The 15,841-nt window shown below is 40.2% G+C and overlaps 1 protein-coding gene across 1 annotated transcript in view; it reads right to left on the bottom strand.

Moving 5' to 3' along the window:
* The window catches only part of GRIK1 (glutamate ionotropic receptor kainate type subunit 1), a 175,498-nt gene that overhangs the window by 80,152 nt on the left and 79,505 nt on the right, over positions 1-15,841 (bottom strand). The window lies entirely within an intron of this gene.

The raw sequence follows: 15,841 nt of genomic DNA, 5'->3' as shown, positions 1-15,841 counted from the left end.
TTTTTCAAAGCTCATTGGTGAATGAACTGAACTTGTTTTGTACGGAACATAACTGAGCCACACGCTGCTCCCACTGAAGATTTCACCTCTGTGCCAAAGTGTCAAGTGATCTCTCCGTTGGTGTAGTGTCTACCAGTACCATGATGGCACTGGCTTAGAAGTCTCCTTCCAAGGACAGTGCTGGATCTAGCACAATTGTTCTCAACTTCCTATCATTCCTCTAGACTCTTCTTCCAACGTCTGTTTTGAACTATTGGAACAAAGATGTGTCCCAACCCATTCTGTGCAATCCCAGCTGGGCAACTGCTCTTTGAGTGCTGCTCAATTTATCAGAATTTATTTTCTACCTTTCAAACTGAAATTGTATATGTTTCTTGCTCCTTTTTAAAACAAATGAGGTGAATCTGAGCTTTTCTTTAACCTGGAAGCACGTTTTCCAGAAGAGGACCTGTAAATAACCAATCTGAATTTTGGAAGCAGTCTGAATACTTTGGCATATACTCTGAGATGGGGAAGGTGGCTATGTTTCAAGTCAACAAACAGGCTGTCCCACTTATACTGGGATGTCTAGTCCCTCTAGCCTCTAGAGACTTTATTGTGCCAACAACACATTCAGGCTGTCTAGGAGCACTGGGATTTGATGAATGCATAACAAACACAGCTAATTTGAAAAAAAATAGCTCCTTTAAACAGCAATCTCCAGCTTCAGTACTTGATTTTGCAAGTATAATTTACTCATTTAGTGCAAGTCACTAGAGAATACTTTGGATTTCTCAGTTACATATTTTCGCATTTTCCCATGTGAAATTTGAGCCCTAGATATCACTTTATATTTTCTGAGCATCAGAAGGTATTCAGCTAATGCGCTGCAATCTCTTGCAATTTTGATGTCACCAGTGTAGAAATAGTGCAGTCGTTAGCTGACAATCAGGAAATGGGAACACAGTGGAATTAAAACCTGTTTCGAATTTTAACTCGGCAATGAAAACGCTGGAGGCTATCAATCCCAAGTTGGCAATGTAATCTCTAGCTACTCTTGAATACACAGCATTATATTATCTCTCAAACCCAAATATAACAATACCTTAACGTGACTTAAGCAATTTTGCCAACTTAAGCAATTTTCTTGTTCACTATATGTATTTCTGATTTACTATATGCATGCATTAGAACCTTAAAGACTTTCTGATTTTTTTTCCCCTCCATCATAAAACATACAAGTGATTACAGGAGACTGTGACACACAGAAATAGCTGGGAAAAAAGTCTAAGTGCTGGTTTTGGAACCAAATGTAAAACCTCACGTGGAATGCTGAGAGTCAGTAGGATTTTCCAGATTTGCAAACTATAGGATTACCAGAAGGAAAAAAATCTAATGCCTGTTCTTTGAGATCTTATCATTCCTCATCCCAATGATGATACCAGCAAGTTCACTAATTTTCTGGTTAAATAAAATTTGCTTTTCCTCCTTTCACCTGAGGAAGACAAGTATTTTCAGTTAGCTATAATGCCAGCTTGGGCTTGGGCTAGCAAGATACAACTGTTGTGTTTTGCTTGGACCCCTGCTAGAATTAGCAGAACATGGTTTCGTAAGGCAAGGTGGAAGTCACTGAGTATCATGGATAGCCTGAGATAACTTTCTAATAAGACAGGGTGACCACCATCTCTCCCCACTTCAAATAGGATTTGATCTTGGCAAAAAATCCTCTCCATCCTGGAAACTATTATTATGCTGTGCTTGTATTATTTTCTTTTTTTTTTTTTTTTAAATTAAAACAACTTCTTTCAATCACCCTTGAGGTAACCTTCATACCTATACATACACCAGCACTTTCTCATTTTAGGACTAGAACTTTTTCCAGACCTCTAGTCAGTTGCCTATTAAATGGAGATTAATTTTAATTGATGTATATCCATGAACTATTTATAATTAATTAACAGAATTTTGCAGAATTTTTTGCTCGGTCCCTTTTAAAAAAGAGTAGAAGCTCACTGGGCAGAGGGAAGGCGTGGAGGGAAAGGAGGAGTGATGGGAAGAGGGAAAGTGCTTCATGGATGTGTTTCATCTAATCAAAACTGTATATGCACTCACATACACGTCAAATATATTCAGATAGGTCTCTCTGAAAGTCAGCTGTATAATCAGTATGTTGGTACCCCTTCAACATATTTTCCAGGTTCCTTTTGTACATGTTAACATAGCAGTAAAGCACTTACAGACAAATTTAGTTACATGCTCTAATTTGCTGGTGAGATACTCTGGATAGGTCTGGTGTAAGAACGGGATGGATAGTCAAGAGGTTCATAATTTTACACAGGAAATTTAGTTCAGCTGAACCGGAGATGCTGAATCGGGTGCCGTTTAGAGTCTCTGAAAACTAGTGCTCCCCCTCCCCGCTAGGATGGGGAAGTTTTGAGACCACAAAAGTCATTCTTCCAAGTCAGTAAATGTTTCCTTGACTGAATGTTCTCCTGATGAAACCCTAAAGTAAGCACAAAGAGCGGTGCCCTGCTGTCCGTGAACAAAGTCCATGAGACAGTTTATGGAGGAAATTGTTGCTTACTGTGAGTGAAGTCTGGGATAGTTGCATTGTGAAAAGTTTGAACTGCTACCTATTTGAGCTTGATTTTTCTGTTGGGACCTATGTGTGTAAAAAAGAGTTGAATCAGTCTATAAATTTGCATCACAAAACAAGCCAGCAGATAAAATCTGGCTGTTCCGTGCTGTTGTGTTTTCATCCATGTATCCTTAATGAAATCTAGCAATTTAGTAAATAGTTTCTCTTCTCCCGTGTGCTGCTGATGACTTACAGTCAAGCTTAGAATTTATTGTAAGGTCCAGGTTAAAAGAGAAATAGCAGAGTAAGTGACAAGTTTAATGAAGAACCGGTTTGTCAGATGATTCATTTAAATAAAGTAATTACTGTACAACATTTTAAAAACAAATTAACCACAGGATTCTACAAAGGAAGGAAAAAAATCAATGTTAACTCGAGATACAAATGATGCTCCAGAAATGAGAGTGTTTTTGCTAAGCACAAAAACAAGCACTGGCTTTCAAGGTAGGCTGCTGGTAGCACATACATGGGACAAAACTTAAATTTTTGAGTCCTCTCTTTCATCTCCCTCCCCTCCTCCCCAATTGCTCAGCCAGACAGTGAATCTGCTGCAGCAGCTTTGGCCGACCAAAGGCTGCTTAGTCCTGATCAGTGGCAGACCTGACCTTTCTTCTGCACAGGCGCTATGTCTGCCCCTGTGATGAGCGGGATCGGCCGCCTGAGTCAGCAGGAAGCTGCCTACCCAAAACCAGGTGAGTGCCAGAGCTATAGGGGTTGCTCTGCTTCACATGGATGCCAACACCTGCCAGAGGCTGTCTCACCAGATACAGCTGAGGAGCAATGCCAGACGTAGGTTACCTGATCCTATTGCATGCAGGGAGTAACTCTCTGCCAGCCACATGTGAGCACATCAGTGGGAGAACCCAGAGTTCATGTTCAGTTAACCAATAATCCTGCTTCAGCGCATGTGTGTGAGGACACCTTTCACTTTCAGCATTTACTTTATAAAGCGATGTCTGCAAGGATGAAGGAAAAAGCTATATCTGCCTCTACTTTGTATTTAGCTGTGGAAAGTAAGAGGAATACAACTACTTGGCTAACGTTGCTCTGACAGAAACAAGCGCTGAGCCACATGAGTGACTGCTCTGCAGAGAGGATTGAGGGATGCGAGTCAAACTGACAACTATGACAAAGCATCAGCCCCATTCATCCTCTGAAGATAAAAAAATTCTACAGCAAGTAAAATGTCAAAAATATAAAAGCACACCTCAGTAGGCACACCTGAAAAAGCGGCTCCAGTCCTTCTGAGCAAGAAAATGTTTCCATTTAAAGGGGTCATCACGGACTGAGAGAGTTTTAGAAAAGGTCATGGCTGAATCAATTTCCATACCTCTCAATGGGTCTCAATGTTTTGCTTCGAGACAAGGCAGAGCTCAAAAGCTTGTTATTGGAAAAATTCTCAGTCCCTGTTTTAAAACGAGTCATAAACAGCAACAGCTAAAAATTGATGACCTTTCTGATGGCAGCTATCGACCTGTCTCCCTGGGCTTCTTTGGTCAGGTTTCCTCAATGCAAAATATCTCACTAACATATTTCAGTCCCAATACAGCTAATGTAGTATATTTTTTTAGCCACGTATACGTAGAATTGCCTGAGTAGCCTTGAAGGAATTTCTGTGATTTCAGTCAGTAGTATCACCTTGATGCTTTCAAAGTAAAATGCTAACTTTTCAAAACATTTTTAAAAGCTATACCCTGCTTGCAGAGAGATTTTCCTTACCTACTCCATAGCAAACATAAGAACAGCATCTTACTGTATTGGGTTTTTTTTTGTTCTTTGCTACTTCCTATTAAAATACTACAGAAAGCCAGATGAAATGGAGGTAGGCTTACAGAGAAAGATGCTACTGATAGCCTGCAAAACAGAGGTGTGAAAATGCCATGCTTTTTGGGGGTAGTCTGTATTTCCTTCTGACACCTAAAGGAGACCGAAAAGGAGAAAATATGTTCTGCTCTTAAGCCAGCCTGAGACCCAGTGGTCACCATGGACATGCCAAAAAACCCAGTTATTTTTCAGATGTAGATCTTGCTCTTGGACATTCTTGTGTTCATTACCTTGGTGGATAAATTTCATATTTCCCAATTAAATTTGTTAAAAGTCTCTCCAGCTCACTGGTGGGTGTGTGAGGCAGCCCTACAGCAGGTCTGTGTCCATGCTTACACGCTGGACCAGCAGTCAACCTCCTTTCACACTGGGAGTCCACTGTGTATCAGCTATTGAACTGTCCTCCAGACATTTTTTAATAATATTCATTATCACCTACATAATTCTGTCTACTTTTTGACCAGTGGAATATGCTGGCAGTGTATGGAAGTCATTTGCTTGCACTGTTAAAACAGAGAAAAGTGTCGCTGAATACTAGATACAGTATTCAAGGACTGTAAGTCAAGCCACCAGACACAATGATAATGAAGAGATATATTGCTGGGATTTTTATTTGCTGCCAGATTTTCATCCCCCGGCATACCATCTCTTTGCTACAGCCAGCAGTCCCAGCAACTTAAAGACAATAGCTCAGCTATTCATATAGGTGTATGACTCCAATAGTAGCCATATTAATACCAACATCAAGTATGTTGATATTCCGACAGAAACTAAAGTGAGAAACAGGAGGTGTTAGAAAACCTGAAAGCCATATGTTGTTTACGTTCTTATTCAGGTTCTACGCTTCAAAAGAAGGCTGTTTGGAAACAAACATGCTGGCCATGCAGTAAAAAATGTTTGAAATATTAAAACATACAGACTAAGAAGGATGGTAGAGGCAAAATATAGTTAAGATTAATGATTAAGATTTTCCTCATAAAGGAAATACACAGGTATTTTTCCCTTTACTAGACAAAAAGAGGACTTTCTGGGGTTTACAGCTCTTTCCAGTTAAGGATAAAACTTTATTTCTACAAGGCTGATGTCCAGGTTTCCTTTTCTTGCTCAAAGGATATCCTAGTTTCATAGTCTCTCCTCCTGGGGAGGTGTTTGTTGCACAGGATGACACACTGAATAAGCGACGTGGAAGCACGGGGCCCACTGGATGTCATTGCTCCATCCCCGAAGCTTTGAGCCACCAACAGCTTTCAAAGGCAAACCAGTGCCACGATGTGCAGGTGATTCGCTAGCAGGATTTCCAGAAACATTTGAACATCTATCTCCTGGAGGTATTTATGCTTTGAGAAGCCTCCCCTCTTTTCCACAGCACCGTCTGAACACCAGGAGGTCCATGAGACCTAATTAAAACCCATCTGTCAGTCACTGAAGAGAAATGAGAGTTAAAATCCTAATGACTGTGCAGCTATGTGCCACTGGTTTCCCGAAAGAGAAGCTGTTGCTGATGCCAAGTTAATGTAGGAGATTCGTAAAGCCAAATTAGCATGCAGTTTGCCCTTGCTCTCTGTCGATATCGATATGGACTCACACCGCTCTGCTGCTGGGATGGCTATGGACTCACACGCACCTCTGAAGCTCAGTGGGGCTGGCAGAGTGGTAGGGATAGACCTGCTAGCCCAAACAGGAACAGGGAAGAGCGAAACAGTGCTTATGAAGATTTTTTCTGCAGATAATGTCCACTTACAGAGTTAAAGATTGTGCCACTTGGAGTAAAAGCACTCGCTACTGGAAATCACCCCCAAGCATATGTTTCCATCTTTGCCTCTGACCAGAGGACATATTCTGTGCCGTGAGGAGTCTGACTGAGAGCCAGTGCAAGTGCACTCATTACAGAGCTAAGTCTGGGCATTCATCTTACCGGAAAAGAATAATTAAATGAGTTGTTACTTAGAGGCTTACCTTTAGCAGACAGGTTAACAGTATCTTTCTTTTTAAAGTTAGCTCACTGACTGTGTAAGAGTAGTCCAGAAATTGGCTATTACCTCTAATTATACATGACCTAAAACCTACTCTGTTATGTGTTTGTGTGTATTAAAAAAAAAAAAAAAAAAAGGTTTCTCAGGAAGAATCGTTAACGATCACAATCCTACAACAAACAGTAACTGCATTTTACATTTACAAATCCAGACCAAAGTGGGTTTGCTCCCCTAGGTTTTCGTGGAATTAGATGCATGGGTTTTGCATTTGGCTCACAGAATGCAAACTGAACACATTAGCATTCTTTGCACGGGTGAATTTAGCCTTGCAACAGGGACCTCTGAGTTAGGCAGCTATTATCATCCTCATTTTACGGACAGTGAAACTGAGAGCTTGAGCAACTTTCCTACCATCACTCCCTCTTTAATCTGTTCAAAAGCTGTTTTGGAAACCTTCCATACATTGTGCTCTGTTTCAGTCAATTCCCGCCCTTTTTCAAGCCGCTGTCCTTATCTCTGCATTCACCATCTTCGCATTCACCCAGCCTGGTTCCTGTCCAGCATGCCTCTGATTTTATTCCTCATTGCTATACCCTGCCAAATGTCACTGCCATTTCATTGCCTATGCCAGATCCTGGGTCTGGATCATTTTCCCTCTGTAACTCATCATCTGTCTGTGGGCTCCTCCTTTTAGGATGCACTTCAAACAAAACTCGAAGCCCATACCCTTGCTCTTTCTACACTCTACTGTCATTGTTTTCAGCCATCCGAATCTAAAATAAAAGTTGAGATGGTGAGCACAGAAAGGCAAATATCTGGCTGTGGTGCTCACCTGGATTTCCTGCCTCCCTTATCCCCATTTCTGCATTTGTTTCCTCTGTTGTCTCTGCAGATTGCAAACTTCTCCAGACTGCAAGAAATTTGCAACCAAACAGAATAAATTGGAGCAGGGCTGGCTTTGGGGCCTGTTGGGGTGATGGTTACATTTTCCTTTCCATGACTGTGTGGTAAGGCTGGGAAGCTGAAACCTGGGACAGGTTCATGACCTGAAACCCGAGAAAGAAAGATGGAAGGGGCTGCAACTCAAGTGTCAAATTCAGCAAATGTGAGGATTGTTTTTTTAAGATTAGATTTATTTTTAGAAAGGTCACTGAATATTTGACAAATTGAGTATCATCTCCTAGATTCAAACCTGCACATATGAAATCCACCTCTGGGCATGTTTTTAGGACATGATTGTTTCCCAGTCGCTTCTGTGAAGACTTCGCTCTCAACTTTAGCAAGAGGTGAGGTACGGTTTGTCAGGCTTTGCAGTCTGATTCAGAATTTCCTTGATTTAGCCTGAACTCTCACAGGTACTCAGCCTTTCTGTTATTTTCATGCAACACGGTTAGTGCTTAATTACGCAGCGATGAAACTGGCAGAAATCACATTTTGGTTTCAGCCCTCATGCAGACAGGTGTGAGTTCTGCGGCTGCCGAAGAGCTGCAGCCCCTTATACCAGGTCTGAATACATAACTCACAGCAAACAAGGCCTAGTTAAAGATTGAGATGAAGAGTACAAAAGAGGGAAAGGATCTTAAATAGAAAATGTTAAAGCACTTCTCTATCCAAAACCTTCTCTATGAGAGCCAGGGCTGGGGTTTTATAATTATCTGCATTCTAGCAAGGTACTGCATTCAGCAATGCTTTTATCCTGTGGAAAGCAGACGCATAAAAATACGTATGTGTGTATGTACATACATAAAAAGTTGAGCTTATTAAGATACAAAGATCTGCCTTTTCCAATGGGATTTATTTGAGTTCAGCTTGTGAGTTTGGAGATATTTCCCAAAGGCTCAATCGGCATGATTCATGTTATAGAATTTCTAAGTTATGAACTTTTTCTTTTTTTAACAGGGAAAAAAATGATTGACCTGATTTAGGTATCTCTTGCAATACAGTGGCAGTACTAGCCGGAAACTAAAGGATCATTTTAGAGGTGCAAACTCTCTATTTAATAGAAATTTAAAAAACTATTTCCTTGCTGCCTTTATTTTATTGTTTTCACTTGATGCACAGGCTAGTCAGGAGGTACTGAAAATGCAGGATAATACATATGTTATTTATATTGTTTGCTGTTCTTCCCCCCACATAACCATACCTACTTGGGCAAACTACCTATCCATGCATTGCAGCATTAATTTCAAACAAGACAAAAACAGGAGAGGAAGAAAATTGTTTCTAATTATCCGGTTACACATGCAACATGGGGTCCCATCAGATGCTATTTCTGGCCATGCAGCAAGGAGGAGGGAATAAGAATTGTTTCCCTTCCCTTCTTGGAGCTAGAATTAGGCAGATGAGCCTTGCAGAGACCTGGGTTAGATTTTGTGTAAGATGCTTTCCCCAGGAGCAGGGCACTGGCTAAAGCAGCATATACAGACTTTCAGCACCCCGCTTTCCCTCTGCCCGCGCAGATGATCTGGCCCGCTTTGCAGAGCATGGCTTGTGTGCTGTTCTTTGCAAAAGTACGTGGCAGATCAAGCCTCCTCCTTCAACAGAACCACGTTTTAATCAGGATGCGTGGTACGAACGGAGCTGCTCTCTTCAGAGCTCCCCAGTAACCCAGTGAAACAGGGCAGCGTTGTCATCAGATGCACTCCTTCCAGCACAGTGAGGAAGCCCTCACCCAACGCAGCTCCTGTGCTAAGTGCTTCAGGTGAACATTTTGGCTCAGTGTGCCAAAATGCTCATAAGGATAGCTAGGAGTATAAAATAATAAAGCCATTCTTTTAGTTAATGGGATGATCTTGGTGAATATGTTTGTTAACCGTGCATTGGCTGCAGCTATGTGGCTGGATCCACGCATAGCCCCGTGCCTTTTGCTGTAATCCTCCTGCTTTGTAACTTGTGTGGCAAAAATGCTCCGAGACTCTGCAGAAACAGTGATTTCATTCCCTTTTTTTAAGGCTCCCAGCAACAAAGTAACAGGCTTTTAAACTTCCCTCTCCATCACTTTGTTCAGAAGAAATAAGACTTAGCTGAAGGAGATAAATGTTTCTACTGATTTCAATAGGTTTTGATCAAATTCTCTGACGGCTAAGCATTTCTCCCACCATACTGTAACAACTGAAATAGTCCCACTGGAAGAGAAACTTACTTTCTGGTGTCTTTTTAAATCTTTCAGAGCACTACTTCACAGATATGTTTTTCCAACATATCTGTCTGAGTTAGAGGATTTCGCTCTGAGACATCCAGACATCTTGACGTATTAATTGCTGATCATGTGCTCGACTACAAGGTGCTTCTGAAAATGGAAAGGGATGGAAAGGCAACATGAAAGTAGAGAGGAAGGAACAATCACAGAAAAAACCCCAATGTTTATATTAAGGAATAAAGGAAGGGAAAAAGAATTTGATGGAAATAAAAAGTAGATGAAGACAATGGAAAGAAAGCTGGTTGAATGAAGACTAAAAGACTGATGGCATTGAGCTGTGGAACTTGCTGGAAGTTTTATTTACTTATTTTATCTGGTTCCATCTCAAAAGTATTAGATTGCTTAAAAAATATAGTAAGATTTGTTGCAGATACAAAGTAATTGTATCTTACGTTTGAGGAAACCTTGAACCAAACAGAGCAATACAGACCCTATCTGAAAGAATAGCAAGGAAAATTGAATTCAGAGGGGTTTCGCCACCTGCTTTTATGTAGGCACCTGGTTAAAACAGGAGGTATATCTGTGCAAAAAGTGCTTTACCACCTTCCTTTGCAGTGGTTACAAGATACTACACTTTCCAGAAAGTAGCAATCAATACAGTATGTGCAGTCATTTTACTTTTTTTTCTGCACTATGACAGCAGATGACCCATAGAAAGATGTATAAATTCATTCGACTGAAGTCCTGAAAAGGTTACTCTGGAGAGCAATCTTGAGGTGTGAGAATATAGCCTTACTATAAAGCAATTGTGAGTTTGCATATGCAATGAAACTACTTCAGGGTTAGCCATTTTTCTCAAGCTGTTAGACAGAAATAGACATTTCAAAATCCCAGACTATACTTTGAAATGTGTGTTATTCAGTAAACAGCATTTTTATGCATAAACATCAGGGTTATATCTTTAAAAATTATATACTCTTTCTTTTTGTGAGTGCCCATTAAGCACTATTATCTGTAAGATGCTTAGGAACATAAGGTCTTTATTAAAGCTGAAGAAATCTGAGCTTATCCTGAAAAAGCATGGATAAACTCAGATCACAGACTATCCAAAACTACATCCTTTCCAGAAAGGAGGTGGTGATGGAGGGAGGTTAAAGTTGGTAGGGGGGACATTTTAAACTCTAACTTTAGTCAATCGCTCTTTACTTTCTGAAATCCAGCTGTTACAATTCCCCTAAAGGCAGCGCTACCTATCAATCCAGAAATGATTGACATGAGGGATGCCAAGAAGCCCACAGCTAGCAAGCTACAGCACAGACCTTCATTTGTAAATTACTATGGACACTTCACATTTTTAAGCATGCAAAAAATAGTATCCTAATCAAGAGTTTAAACATTAAGGACACAAAGATTACATTAGCTTTTGCTGTCACACACTGTACATGAAGTAATACTGAATTTTGCCTTTCCTCCTCATATGCAACAATTGTTTATAGTAGATTCGTCTTGAGTCTGAAGTTGGTCCTCTCACTCTGGAGGAAAGGCTTAAAATCATTCAGCTAAAATGGAGAGGACTTTTTACCTGTGACTGGGGTGGAGTGAGCGAGCGGCTGTGTGGTGCTTAGTTGCCAGCTGGGGTTAAACCATGACAGACTGTCACTACCCTTCCTTCTCCCATGGTGGCTGGAGCTCCCCCAGGGCTCTTCACTAACCCTGCCGAAGTCTCAGCTCATGGCTGGAGCCTCTGCCCCACTGGTACAGGCAGTAAACGCAATCAGTGGGGTAGGACTAGCCAGAAAACAAGAAACCTGCTTCAGTTCTGGTGTCCTTATCTTTCTCATCGGAGGCAACAATGAGACCTCTCATACCTTTTTTCTGTTTGTTACGGCAATATGAGAGACTAGTGTAGCACAGGGCAGCAAATAAACCAGTGGCCTGAGATATGTGACCCCTCTCTCCAGCCCCAAAAAATTTGTCAACAAAATGGTGACAGTATGGATCTGTTTCTGTGAAAAGCATAATAAAAATTTTCGTGACAAATTTGAGCTCAGGACTTGTGTCGTCTTCCAATGCCTCTCTCCTGCATGAGGCAACATGTCCTGTACTCTTAACACTAAGCAATTAAATCAGAAATCTTCCTGATTCAGCTTCAAAAGCACACTATAGACAACACTTGGGAACTTCTTGGCACCTTCCTCTGCTGTCCACAGCTCCTACCCTGGGAGACGCAGACCCCCAGCAGAGCACGGAGGAAGGCATCAGTGTAGAGAAGCTGCTGTTCCCCGCTCCTCCTCCCTCAGCATCATCTTTCACTCGCACCTTCTCAACGTGCAGCCCCAGACTTGCTGCCTTTCTTCTCCTCAGGTCTGCTCAGATTCATTTAGATGCAACCTGGGTTTAGCCCAACAGCCATTTAAATACGGCTGTTACTGAAGTAGACCATTGAGCCAAGTGTGCTTCAGTCCTCATCAGACTGAAATGATGGCATTTCTTGTAACATCTCAGCAAAGGGGAGCATCAGCTATGTTTTATAGCTATCAGATAAAGGTGGATGCTCAGAACCCAGAAGATGTGTATTAATAAAACATAGCCAGCTTGACATATTGCTTGCTGAGCTTGTCTTGGCTTACAGGGGAACTATGTAACATGACTATTAGGAAAAGATTATTCTGTGAAAGAAGCCTTTGAGCTCCTCTGGCAAAAAAAATAGCTAAGGACCGGCACCCTGCATAGCCCCTCTGTGAATAGAGTATGTTCATGCTGCAGCTAACCTAGTGGAAGATTTTCGCAAGCCTCTTTTACTGCTCTTGTGCACAGCTGAGCTTGTTACAACGTGACAGAAAGACTCGCAGACTTCTAGAAAGAGTGACAAAATACAGGTAAGCGTGCCACAAGCCACTCAGATCATGTCAGGTCTGTAATTAAGGAAGTATAAACCTGAAGTTTAAAAACAGAAACTCAAAAAAGATGTACATGATTTTATTGATTTTCATTAAAATAAACAAACACACACACCCTTTATCTTTTATTGGTATAGGGGAAGGATATAAACCCAAATGTTACCAGGTTTCCCACTGGATCAATTGTTTTGACTCTCCTGAAACTCCAAGCACACCATTGGGATGGGGTACTTCATTGATGGTCCCCCACAGTTTGTGAGATGCAAGGAAATTGGCAGGTTTTGCTCAGGATTTACCTATTGTTCTTTAAACTTTATAGAAATATATTTTCTTCCATCCTGCTGGATTATTCTGTCCCTCTCTTACTAGCATTAACGTAGTTTTGTCCTTAAATCCTCAAGTATCAAAAAGGAACACATAGAAAATGAGCTGACATTTTTCTAAACAAGGTATTATTTATATTGCAGCCTCAGCATAGCAGGTGCTTTAAAGAAAAATACCAGGATACATTTTCAGTCTTGGAAAGTATAATGTCTAAGTAGGCTCATCTAGGATTATGCTTTTAAGGGTGCGAGTTGTAGATTTTGCAACCAATCCACTCTTAAGTAATGTTTAATCAGCACCTGCACTTTGAGTTGCCATATTTCTTTATAATAATGACGGTTGGCTCTTGAAAAGACACTTAGTTGAGGTGCCTGCAATTTAAAGCTTTCTTGGTAATTATCAATCTGGAACATTTCTATTCCTCAATCTACTGAGGGCCATTTGTGTCTGAAAAATATCTTATTCATGTCTACATTTGCAAATGTTAAAGTAACAAGTGTAAGCAGAATGCATCTGCACCTAATCGCAACTTTACATGAAGTGTTAAATTATACAACTTCAACAGAAATTTGGAATGGGAACCCAAACAACTATAGGAACACTGTTTTCTTGTAATGCTTCCCCCCCACACACCCCAAAAAGAACGTATATTCTTCAAAAACCCATATTCTAGCAAGACTGATTTGAAAATACTCAGAATGCACAGAGGAAACGAAGACTTCCCAGCAGTGTCAAACCGTCTGACAGAGAAGCATATGGTGCTGAAATTCCTGTGCATAATGGGGTCTAAATTAAAGGGGATGTAAAAGCCTTAACTCCAGAAATTCTTGCTTTGGGGGAACTTTCCAGGTTGTATCATCACTTTTCTTGATGCTGAATATCCCTAGAGGTTCTTTGGAACCAAACTTTTCATTTGTACGTGAATCTGGGGACTTGAGAGGCTCCTACTCAAATCACTCATGAAACCTGTAAAAGTGGTATCTTTTCAGTAAGCCACCTTCATGCTGTGTGGGCAAATTTCGGGATACCTGAGCCAGCAATGTTACAACCAGATAAAACCCAAACATTAAATGTTTAACATTCATACCTGGTGCATACATAGAAATGTCTTTCACCAGCAATCATACTCAGATTGAGGCATTCCAGTGCTGGGACTTACTACCCGATTATCAGGGATGAATTCAGTATAAAACTGAGTAGAAAAGCCTGTAGTAGCTACATCTATTTTTCTTCTTTGTTTCTTCTCCAGAGTGTTTTTGCAGGTAACACTGTTCTCTGTGTTCCAAGAGCTACATGCAACAGATGTCATTTGTCTGAATGGGGTCTGTGAAAGACTCATAAAATTTTTGAAAACAAACAAAACCCCTCACATGTGCATACATACCTGCTTACCAGCAAGTGTTAAGTGAAAATTCAAAATGTATACTAGTTTATATTTGGTTGCAAATGAAATTATGGTAGCATGACTGTACACAATGATCCTTGGATTTTTACCGCAAAGCCTAGGTAGTCTGTTCATGCATTAGAAAAGATTTCAGTAGCAGTGATTTGGTCGAAACAACATGAAGATGTACAAAGTGCACTGGTCATTATCCGTTTTCTGTACGAAGATGTCATATGTATGCAAATTTTACATTCTTGAAAAGATTTGCTTGTTATCTGCAATGAGTGTGTTAGCAGTTGTGTAAACTTGCACAATGCATGCTTAAAATTGTGCTGCACTGAAAATATACTTTTAGATTTTAGATCTCTTTGGTTGTTTCACCCAACATTCTGTCTCTACAGGACTATTTTCTTCCTTTTTTAATTTTTTTTTCCTAATCTAGCCTTACTGTTATAGGCAATCAATGTGATTGAAGTCCAAGTCTTTCCACTGACTTCTCTGAGCCATGGATCAAGCCCAGATTTTGCAAGAAAAATTCTTATAGGATGTGGTATGGCATTAGATACTCCATCTCCTCATGGCTGAACACTCAAACAGCTTCAGTGGGAACAGCTTCATCAGGAATTATTAACACTAGTTAGAGATGTTAGTTACTATAGATATTACACTTATTTATTATATTATAATTATACTTAGTTGTAATCATCATAGTTATTGATAGGAAAGTTAGATATGTACTTTTTTTTTTTAAAAGGCAGGAAAACTTGATTGTGGAATATTTTACAAATGAGTTAAAACTGTGGCATAATATTCAATGAATAAGAAAAAAATTAAAGAAAGAAAAAGACAATTCTCTAAAAAACTGGATACAACATCTCTGGGCTCCAGGAGTCAAATATCTGAGTGACTAAATCGTTCCTCAGATTTTTAAAATATAAAAGCTGATGCTACTAGGTACAGCTATTATGTGGGGGTTTTTAGCTTCATAGCTTTGTCGTCAGAAATTTCGATCAGAAGTCCATAAAATAGCCTCACCATGAAGAGGAAACTGTAATTACTTATAGTTAGTACAGTGCGTAAAGTATGGCTTTGATTCAATTAAATATTTCCATAATTTATGGAAAAAAATTATGGCCATAAAGGCTATAATTTCAATGTGTTACCATCAATCAGGAGAGAAAAACTTAAACTGCAAAATAAAATTAAAAATTCACCTCAGGAGACACTAGATTTTTTTTCCTTGCTCAGTGACTCACTTTTCCTTTCTGAGTGTAAAACTTCCTATACATTGTGTTACTTTGAATTTTCTTGACTTTTCTACGTTTGAAGAGGCTTATATTTTTTGGAAGCTATATATTAAGTCTGTTTCAAGGTGACACCAAGGCTAGTCTTCCCCTGAAAATCAAACAGAGTTTGAGTTGAGCTCCTCATGTCTACACATTTGAAAACCTCAGGGTGGATTACCATAACAAGAGGATGGAGATTGTTTCAGGTTGCTGAAGCTGTTGTGTTTTTCGGCTATGGAAACTGCAGAAACAGAACTGCCTGAGTGACTTCACCAGTTCGTGTCAAGCACGAATTGCAGCTCTAAGAGAGATATTGCACTAAGGTTTTTAGATGCCCAAGGTCACTTAAGGCCTTCTGAGGGAAATGCGGCAGAGCTCAAGGAAAGCAGGGTAT

The sequence above is a fragment of the Gymnogyps californianus genome, chromosome 1, assembly GCF_018139145.2.
Source record: "Gymnogyps californianus isolate 813 chromosome 1, ASM1813914v2, whole genome shotgun sequence".
NCBI classification, from domain to species: domain Eukaryota; kingdom Metazoa; phylum Chordata; class Aves; order Accipitriformes; family Cathartidae; genus Gymnogyps; species Gymnogyps californianus.
This window is presented reverse-complemented; position numbering and strand designations above follow the sequence as displayed.